Source organism: Leptonychotes weddellii, chromosome 9, assembly GCF_054177405.1.
Source record: "Leptonychotes weddellii isolate Sample4059 chromosome 9, ASM5417740v2, whole genome shotgun sequence".
NCBI lineage: Eukaryota > Metazoa > Chordata > Mammalia > Carnivora > Phocidae > Leptonychotes > Leptonychotes weddellii.
This window is the reverse complement of record NC_138377.1, coordinates 78,104,287-78,114,851: the sequence shown is the minus strand read 5'-3', so window position 1 is coordinate 78,114,851 and position 10,565 is coordinate 78,104,287. Positions and strand designations below refer to the sequence as shown.

General features: G+C 36.7%; 1 pseudogene; it reads right to left on the bottom strand.

Annotated features, from left to right (window-relative positions):
* The window catches only part of LOC102734114 (nuclear ubiquitous casein and cyclin-dependent kinase substrate 1 pseudogene), a 34,836-nt pseudogene extending 28,099 nt beyond the window's left edge, over positions 1-6,737 (bottom strand).
* Between the last annotated feature and the right edge of the window lie 3,828 nt (positions 6,738-10,565).

The following is a 10,565-nucleotide window of genomic DNA, read 5'->3' as shown; positions in this document are numbered from 1 at the left end:
TTAGCCTGGTGATGGGTATTGAGGAGGGCACATTCTGCATGGAGCAGTGGGTGTTATGCCCAAACAATGAATCATGGAACACTTAATCTAAAACTAATGATGTAATATATGGGGATTAACATAAGAATAAAAAAATAAATTAATATATAAAATGTTAAAAAAAAAAAAAAGAATTTAAATTCCAAACAGACATTATTGTGAAGGCTTTATGGACTAGGAGGGGAGATACAAACTGTTAAATAACTAACAGACCTTAGAATTCATGTTCTTTAAGGACCCCAATATTGAGCTAGTCATATCCAAACTAAGAATAATGACGGACATCAGACTTTTCTCAAATCTCTGAACAGGAACTCTTGAGTTTATTATAGTATGGTCGTCAGGGACCATGGGGACTCCAGACACATGGCATGGAGCCACCTGGTACTGAGACACCCAAGTCCTATTGACCAAACACAGGACCTTACTGTTGTACCAAAGTTCAACAGACATTCCAGCACAGAACCCACTTTGAAATTTTTGTTTTTTCCTGCTAAGGGAACTCTGATTAAATAGATCTCTCACCACTTGATAGTATCTCAGGTTTTTTGTTATTATTGTTGTTTTTGTGGCAGGGGGTTGTTTGTCTTGGAGACGGGCATAATAAAAATTGGAAAGAGAAAACTAGAATAGTAAACACTCCTTTTATTTATTAGTTTTTTGCTGCCTTTCTTCATTCCTGCTAAATGTGGTGTACACATAAGGAAAATAAAATATTGGTCCACTATCTGAGAAACTTACTTTCCTGAGTGGTTCTGAAAATGACCCATATGCCATGTCTTCAGCCCCATTATGACAAACTGCAAACTTTTATGAGACTGTAGTTAGCAGAAGAATCTGAGGCCATAGAATATTAATTCATGAATAAGCACAACAGGATGCCCAGGAATCAAAATAATTGATTCTTGCTTTACTAACTTTACTCCCCTGACAGTATTGTTTGATCAAATATATGAAACATGATTCATTTAATCACCTTAATATAAGGGATTTGAGCTTACATTTCTTCATTAGATTTAAAAAATTATTCTCTGTAACAATAGATTTTATTCTGCCTAAGGAATCAACCACTAATTAGTCTTTTTTCTCATGATATATAAATACCTTAATTTAAAAAAAATCAATGTTCAAAATATTTAAAAAACTAATTACATTGAGCTTCTTTTATAATGTTTTTATTAAAAATATTTTCATTTGAATTCTATTATTCCTTCAAGGTATTGCCTTTAATTGATCTAATTGTAATAGTTTCTCACATGATGCATGTCACTGGTTTATATTAACATTCTGTCATCAACTAAATAAATAGCTTCTCCTTGGTATAGTTAGTTTCTCTATAGTTAAAATCACATTCATAAATGCACTTTTTCAGGGTTTAGAATTAGAGTTTTTTAAAAACTCAAATATAAGAAAAGCGAATAGAAATATATGGCAAATTTATCAACAGTTCAGAATTTTATCAAAAAATCAATTATAAGAGAATTTATTATTTCCTAGACTTGGTTATGTGTCCTTCAATTGACCTAGTTGAAAATTCTGGATGATGTCAATTTACCACTAGTTTTCATTACTTTCATTATTCAAAGGACAAATGTTTCTAGATTGTCATTGGGAAGAAGTCCTTGGTCCCTTAAGACCCTCACAAACTCTGCCAATGGAGATGATAAAATACCAGAACAATGACATACAGAAAGATTTAAAAATGATATTTAGACTCTGAAACATCACTTAAAACTTCTCTAAAAAAGTAGAGTAAGAGCTCTAATAGATTTTTCCCTCCATTAATAAACCAGTATGTACCCCTTCTCTTTCTGTCTAGATAGAATAAGCATAATCCTTATTTATGTATAAAAAGTATCTTACTAAAGTGTAAGGCATCTGTCCAAGAAGACGGTTTATAGGTGTACCACTTAGTTCCAGTCTTCAGTTTGGTCTCACTTGGACAAATATGGCTGGTCCCTTTCAACTTCTTTGCTTACATGCTAGCTAGACAATTCATTCCGTTACCCAACACAAGATATAGGGGGCTTATTACTGAGAAGATTGTCTATAAACCTTGTGATATGACAGCAAACAATACAGAATCCATGTCCTTAGAGTTTGCATGTACCATTTCTTAAAGAGAAGAAAATATTCTCCAAAAGCACCTAATACTCTAAACTTGACTTTTCATGTTCAGATTCCACTGATCTTGAATCCAGGTCATCTCCCATTAACAACTGTTTGTTATTTTTTCTTTAAAGGTTAGTTAAGTCTCTCAACTTCAGTTACTTCATTTTTCTGATATTTGACCAGACTATACCTTTCATCACACACACTCCACCTCCCTATTTTTTTGTTCATACTTTCTGCTTCCAAGCTAAATTTAAGGTCAAACTGTAGCTTCAAGCTAGATACTAATGTCATCTAGGTATCAGCTTAAGTTTTTTTTTTTTTCCTTTACCATTCTAGTCTAAATTAGGTGGCCCTCCTATATTTTTAATGTCATAGCACTCAAAACAGTTTTTACATCATCTCTTTGCAATGCTTATATTCCAAACAAAACTATAAGCTCCCTGAAACAAACGTATGTTTTTGTATCTGACAAAAGGAATATAATGACAACACACATATAATATGAAAGATGGGGTTTCTTCTATACACCATCTGAAATCATGAATCTTGTAATTGGCCGATTAAATAAGTGAAGGGCTGATAGCTCAAAACTGGAAGTGCAGGAGGGCACGGTTTGTGAGTGGTTCATCTATGGATTATATGCATATGGACTTGAACAAATAACAACTTCACACTCTTCCTTCCCCCTGTAAAAATAAGGAAGTAAATAAATAAATGGCAAAAATTCTCATTTCCTGAAAAGCAACTTCTAAATTATTAGTTCTGTATGCCAGGGCTAAAAAAAGGCATAAGGACAAAAGTAATGTAATAGCTCTAATGTATCTAATAACTAAATTGGCTAGTCATAGCATGCCTCCTCCCCACATATATGCTGTTAATGTCATTGATTCATCATACTCAGCAAGGTATTTTCAGGAAAAAAATATTAATTACAGCTTATAATGACAGACACAGAGTGGCTGCCACTCTGCTAGGTGTTGCTAGGTTGACTTGTGTCTAGGATTCCCCGATTCGGCCACAAGGACTTTAGATGATAGAGGACAGTTTCTATGCAAAAATTACAGTCTTTTCAAAAGTACTAAAGACAGGAAAAAAATGACACTGGCCCAGAGAGAATTGTTCAAAAATTTTAAGTTCATTTCTCCCAGGGGATTGTACTAATTTTTCCCATCAGATAATGATGGCTGTATCCTATAAAATCAAGCAGAAATTACTCCTGTCAGTATTATAATAAATCAGTTAATATTGAGTACTTTTATGAAGTAAGAACTAAAAAACAAGTTCTCCTTGAAAATATTGGATGAAATATTAATTTACATCATTGAAAAAAATAATTTATAGTTTATAGTATAGAAATCTGTATCTATCAAGTTTTCTTACTTACAATTGAATATTCCATAATCAGGACTGGCTACATAATTTGTGGAGTCAAGTGCAAGAGGAAAATGTTGGGCCCCTTGCTCAAAATTATTAAAACTTTCAAGGCAGTGACAGTTGACCATTAAAGCAAGCATAGGGCACTGTGTGACTGTGCAGATTGCATACCTTGGCTATAATTTAGAGTTTTTGTATCAATTTTACCTTACTACATACATATAATTACAAATAAAAATTCTTCATCTTCCAGAAGAATAGGCACAGCTATTAACATTTGCACATGAAGAAACTGTAGCACAGAAAAGCATGATCTAGCTAAAGCTTCCCAGACAGTCAGCAGGAGTACTCAGTCAATAACTTGTGTGTCCTAACTTCAGTCCCTCTCTCTGTTTACTTATCAGATTTCATCTCCAAATCGAACTCCAATTTCAACAAATGGCAAAGACATTTATGACCAATATACACTGCTTCCCCTCAAAACATCACCTCTGGAGTCAATTCTAGGAATTTAATTGTATGAGACAAACAACAACTGTTACTTTTGTGAATTACTTTTTTTGCCCCATTCAGAGTCCAAAACATTGTAGGATTGGGGAAATGAGAAAACTCATAAAGCAGCAACTCTTTTCTATCCAGTGCAGCTGAGAAATGCAATTAATAAAAATGGAGAGACTCAACAGCCTAGCAGCACCCAAAGTAATAACTCCTTTTATGAATATGAGACATAGGTCCCAGGGTATCTTGAGGCCGGTTTCTGCTCTATTGATCACATTGTCAGACAACACATTTCATATCACTGAACACGTCCTATTTCAGGAGATGTGGGAAAGGGACACTGGAGGAAACATAAATGTCAGAGGAAATAGGAATGCCTGTGAACCTCAGCACGTGTTTCTTAGAGCAATAAAAGTGATCTGGCTTGGGAAGCCAGTCCCAGGAGTGATCAGAAATTAGAGAAGCATCCATAGCTGGTAAAATACTTGAACATATGCTAAGTGTAGACAACATAGCATGAAAGTCCAAAGCTATTGCAAGTATTCATTTCCTGGGAACTACCAGGAAGCTATCAATTTCTCATTCTTGCTTTCAAGCATTTGGCAAATTCTTATATACCAGGTCATATACCTAGCCACACTGATGCCTGTGATATAAGTCATTCTGTTCATTGTATGCAGGTATAAATTCAGTGCAATTGTCAAGTTATTCTGTGCCCTATCTCCACAAATTTTTTCTCCCATTAATCATATCAGCAAGTTAAAAGTCAAGAGATTTCATCAGATATTTATTAAAAAGGGAAGGATCCTTGGCATGACAACCAAATTCTTTTCAGTAATTGTCTTTTTAAACTGGTGAACCAGAAAGTTCCCTGATTCCTACACTCTCTTTCTAAGGCCCCTAAGGTCCCAGGTGGACCCTCCATCCTTTTAACTGAAAAGCAGGAGGGGCATTTGTTGGGACACAAACATTTCTAACCATGAAAGGCCATTCCAGGTGGAAACATTTCTTTGTCATTCAGAGATCCTATTAGTTTGACTAAGTCCTTTTTAGTGAATCAGGAAATGTATTGAACACGTACTAGCTGCTTGATGTACATTATTTCTAGATGTTTATAAACACTACACCTGAAAATGCTATTCACACTCCACAAGCTAAGTGGAATGGAGATAGATTTTGAACATAAAGATGTGAAGCAAGAGATGTAGTTTGCAGCTGTGGGGATCAAGGAAGACAACCTAAATTGGCGGTACTCAATTTCCTGAAATGGGTGAAATTGCAGATGGGACTCTCCTTAATGCATGGGGATTTAGAGAGTAAAAGAGATTTTCAAAATTTTCTTTTTTCCTTTTGAATTAAGTTAGGCAAACCATGTGTCCCCTTTGTAAAACATACTCTTTGATTACATCTATTACAGAACAAGTATTACTCTATTGTGCAAATTTCTTTCATCTCTCTCTCTCTCTCTCTTTTTTGAGTTTCACATTGATATTTTATTTGCTTAAAACCTAAACATGGTCAGTTAAGAAGAAATCTACTCTGGTGTATAAATCTTGCCACTTAAATTCTAGGGTTCTTTTTCTCTTTTTCTTTTTTTTTTATAGCCTTGGTAAAATTTTATCCAAGAAAAAATAGATACATGTGTACTTAAAAACATGAACCATGAGAGAATAAAATAGGAAATCAAGAGTGATTTAAGTTTCAGTGGCCCTTGCCTTTTTTTTTTTTTTTTTTTTATGTTCTTGAAAGACTGTAGCAGGATAAAAGGATCACTGGCTCCTGGTCTCTTTGAGATAACAACTGAAAATTAAGAAAAAAAAAAAAACATACCTTGGGTGCAGGGCAGGGAATGATGTTACCTGACCTTGTTTTAGGGTATGGATTTCATCCTCAGATTTCTCATGTGCAGGGCTTGCAGAAGGCTTCTTTCCTGGAGGGCTATCTGGTTCCTCCCCTTCTTTGGGAGAAGGAGTCTTTTCCTTTGATGCCTTTGAAGCCTTGGGGCGACCCACCTTCCCTTTGCCTTTCACGGGGTTTGGCCTCACTGTAGCCTTTAGCCTGGGTTTGGGCATTTTCTTTTCTTTTCTCTCAGGGTTGGACTTCTTAACCATCTTTTTGTTTTTCTTCTTTTGCAGAGCCATAGTCACTATCATCATCATCCTCCATTAGGAAATCTTCATCACTGCCGAAGGGTGCCTCATCCTCTTCTTGTTCTTCACTGCCCACATCTTCCATGAGCATCTCTCTCTGAGTGGAAACTGCTTCAGAAGCTGCTTGCTGTTGCCAGCACCCATTTTTATGATTTTATTTTTCATCTTCACTGTCCTCTGCTGAGTGACAATCAACTTTCTTGGTCTTCACATCGCTTTCTTCAGAGTCCTCACTATCTTCCTGTGAATTTTTTCCAGATCGCCTCTTATTTTTTGCTTCTCAGGGAGATGACCGGATTTTCTTAGCTGCAGGGGCTGAATCTCTTCCATAATCTTCATCAGCATCATCAGATTCCTGACACTGTGAATACAATCAATGACCTTTCTGTTTCTGACAGGCCGAGACCTGTGCACTGTCAAAACAGGAACGCGTCGAGAAGACAAAAACAAGGATCCCCCCCTACCCTGTGTGCTGGGCGCCCCCCTCAACTTCCGCTGATGGGCAAAACCCAAGCTACTGGCTTCTGAAACTCTGCTGCTTCTTGGTTCAGGGTCCCTTAATCAGACGAGCCCCCCACTCCCCTGTCTGTTTAGAATGCCCTATCTATCTCTTTCTATTAGGTTGTATACCTGTTGAAGCAAAAACATACGCTAATTGTTTTTCTATCCCCAGAACTTACCATATTGTATAGCAAATCAAATCCATAACAACAATTTTAATAATGTATTGCATTCTTGCATCACATTAGGCATGGTGTTAAATGCCTGGTGTTCATAATGCTAGTTCATCTTCATAATAACCCAATGATTTCAATATTTGTTCGTATTTCCATTTTAACAATGGGAAAATGAGGCTTATAATCACACACACTAAATGTAGGGTTTGGATTCATAGACTAATCAAGAACCACAAGCCCCTTCCTAGTTAAAAGCCCTAGTTTAGCTTCCCTTCAGTTTCAGCAAGCAGCCATCTGAGTACTGAGATGTAAATAAAGAAAAGACTCAGGCTCCTGTGAGGGTCTCTAGAAACAATCTTTAGGGTGCGGTACACACCAGCAGGTCAAGTCATGTATGCTAAGCTGGAGTGACAGCCTCTCTTAAATGCAGGAGCATGGCCACTCTGATAACTGACAGCAGGGAGTTCTTCATCCTATTGAAAAAGCAGCTCACCCAGACCAAAAGTTCTTAATATCCAGGTTTTATATAACATGTTTTCTCCTATGTCCAAGAACAGAAGATGTGTGGATGTGTATTTGCATCTTTGTGTCTTGTTTCCTTTAGATTCTTCCTACATATAGAACCATAGCTGGTCTTCTTTTATGTCATCCTGAAGTCTTTTGGTTTTAAACAGTTCTCTTTGAATTTCCACTTTAATAGAAGGGGACCAATTAACCAGTGGATGTATGGCTTGTTTTGTTGTACTTTCTTATGCAGTAGCTAGTGTGTTATTTTCTCTTTTTTTTCATACTTCAACCTGAAGAGGAGGAAAATTCTGCCTTTGCCACTCCTTTCTGTCTCTGCCCATTGCTAACTACCTCCCCAAAAGGAGGAGAATCTGAAGTGACTGGTCAGAGCTAAGTAGTAAACATAACGTAAAAGGCCCCCAACAATTAGCAGTCTCCTGCTTCCAGTTCTTTCATCCAAATGCAGCGTTCTCTCTTCTGTGTCTGGAAGTCATGAGGTAGCCACACATTGGACATGGTCCACCAGCCTCTTTCCATTTTCAGTTCCATCTCAGATTGGGAGAGGAGGGGGTATGTGTGAAACATACTTTTCATTCTTGTCCATATGACTTATAGGCTAAAGAGATTCAGATTTGACTCCATAGACCCCAAAAATGCAAAGGTGTAAGACAGTATACTTTGGCTTTCAGGCTAATGTTTCCTGAAGAAAAAAAAAATGAAATCTAGAAAAGCCCTACCTTTGTTTGTATAATATGTTTGTCTGACAATAAATAATCTTGGCCCTTTATTTTTCATTTAGCTATTGTTTTTTGTTTTGTTTTTGTTTTTTTTAATATTATCAACCCGAGAAAGGTGGAATGGTGAATGATAGGATTTCAGCACCAAAACCCCACCTTGCATGCTTAACAACTATATTTCTTTCCTCTACTTTACAATCCACCAGAGACAGTTCGGGCAAAGAGGTATCCAGAAAAAGGGGAGAGAATTTGAGGATACAGAAGGAAATCCTCAACTCAACCTTTGGACCATGATGTTTCCTGGGGCTCAGCCACCTACATTTCTTCCTTCCCTGGCTGGGTATGGCAGATATTGGTAGTTGTCCACCAATATTCATAATCTCCTTCCAGAGTCTTAGCTGAGCACATGGCCAATTAACAAAAGATTCCATTTTTCAGGAGCCCTTGTGGCCAGATGACTGAGTTCTAAGCAGCAGTGGGTATGTGTGTCACTTGTGGATCTTACTTATAAATGGGCAAGTCTGCTCTCTCCTTGGCCCTCTCCTCTTTGCCATTGACTGGCACATACATATCTGATGGCAGATGCAGATGCCAACCATCCCGAGATGAAGGTATATCTTGAGGATGGCAGAGCTTCCCTAGTGGTTATAGACTTCTTATTTTTAACTATTATGTGAAAGAAAAGTAAGCTTCTGTAATTCTTAAGCCCTTGTGCCTTGGGTCTTTGGGTTGCATTATTTTAGACCATATCCTAACTAATACATGGTAAGGGGCTCCTCAGAAACCTGGCTTACTCTCTTTTCCTGTATTTCCTTTCCCACAAGTCTCTGATTACACAGATCCTTAGTTCATACCATAGTTTTCAAGATGTCTCTGGTCATGAGACATTTGAGAGCTAAAGTATAGGTTTTTTGTGTGTTTTTTTTTTTCTTGATACAAAGAGATATGTATTCCTTTTTGCTGGGTTCTTCTAAGCTGATGATGCCTTGTTTTCATTTTAAAATCAAAGATAGTCATATTATTTTTAGTCTTCCTGTTTTTAATCCTTCCCAAAAATAAATGAAAACTTTTGGGTATTTATGAGTTCACTTTTACAAATACAAGTACAGAATGATGGATGGTGCCTGACACTCCTCCATTAACAATTTCAACATGTTTTTGTTTTTCCTTTGTAATGCCTGCCTTTACCAGCCTCTCCATAGTGAATGCACGTGCTCTTCTGGAATATTTTTCACTAAAAAGCCTAGGAAACATCACTCCAAAGAGCTGCTCCAAGGAAAAAAATCCATAATATAAATTTCCATATATTGCAGAATCTGTGGAATGTAAGATGGTGTAATTCAGAGAATTAAGGATTTCAGATTATATAGACCTGGGTTCAAATAGTTCGTCATCTATGAATATTGGTTAAGTTTACCTCTTCAGACCTAAGTTTCTCATCTATGAAAGAGGATAGCAATAGTTGCCTTATGCAGACTAGATGAGATAATACTTGGAATGTGTAGTTTGTAGAGTGAATAGCACATTGCTGACACACGGTAGCCACCAACTCACTGTTAATTCTTCTTGTAGTTAATGTTTTGATTCTTTTCTAGATTTATCTTCACAAGGAATTGACAGTCACTGTATCTGGAAGCAGTGTCAGAAGCCAAGATGTTTGCCTGGTTTAGAGAGAGTGAATATTTTGTCAGGCCACTGGGGCCTACTCCAGATTCACAAAAACAACACAGAATGCTTACTGAACTGTAGAATGCTAATTATGCACCCTATTTATAATAATCTTACAAAGTCTCATTACCTACAGCAGTCACAATGCATTCGTCTCGTTTCTGTTTAGGCTGGGAAAATTACAGGAAGGCCTTGTCATTCTTTTTGGAGTTTTCTGTATTTGGTGACATTTCCCCAGCTTGCTGCAAAACAGCAGCTGCAATTAATTACTTTTTGAATCAACTAGAGTACAGCTTGTAAGTTTTCTGCTGCCCTCTGTCAATTCTGGCACAATGAATTCTCTTTTAAACTTGCATTTTACAACTTGCATTTCAAGCATTTCAAAGATTGCAGGGCCTCAATATAAGATGGAAAATGGGGGACCATGTTGTATTTAGTATTTTCCCAGAAAATACAGCACTATAATGATAATCAGTCAACTCCGGATCCTAATGTTTGCAATGAACAAATATTTTTGCTTTTTAAAAAATCTAAAACTTTGTGGAAATCTCCTAATTGTTAAGGTGACATCATCTTATGCCTCTAACTAAAGATTGCAACCTCTTTGAGCTTGCCGATGCTGACATTATCATTTTCCAAAGTTTTAATCATATGAAAATGAAATGCAATGAGCAAAGAAAATCCCAACCTGGAAGATCTTGTCAATCCTATTTAGTCAGTAACTGCAAATACTTCCACTGTGTTCAGAGGCTATGTTAAATGAAATGTCTTGCATTTATTTTGTCCTCAAGTTTTCAGGT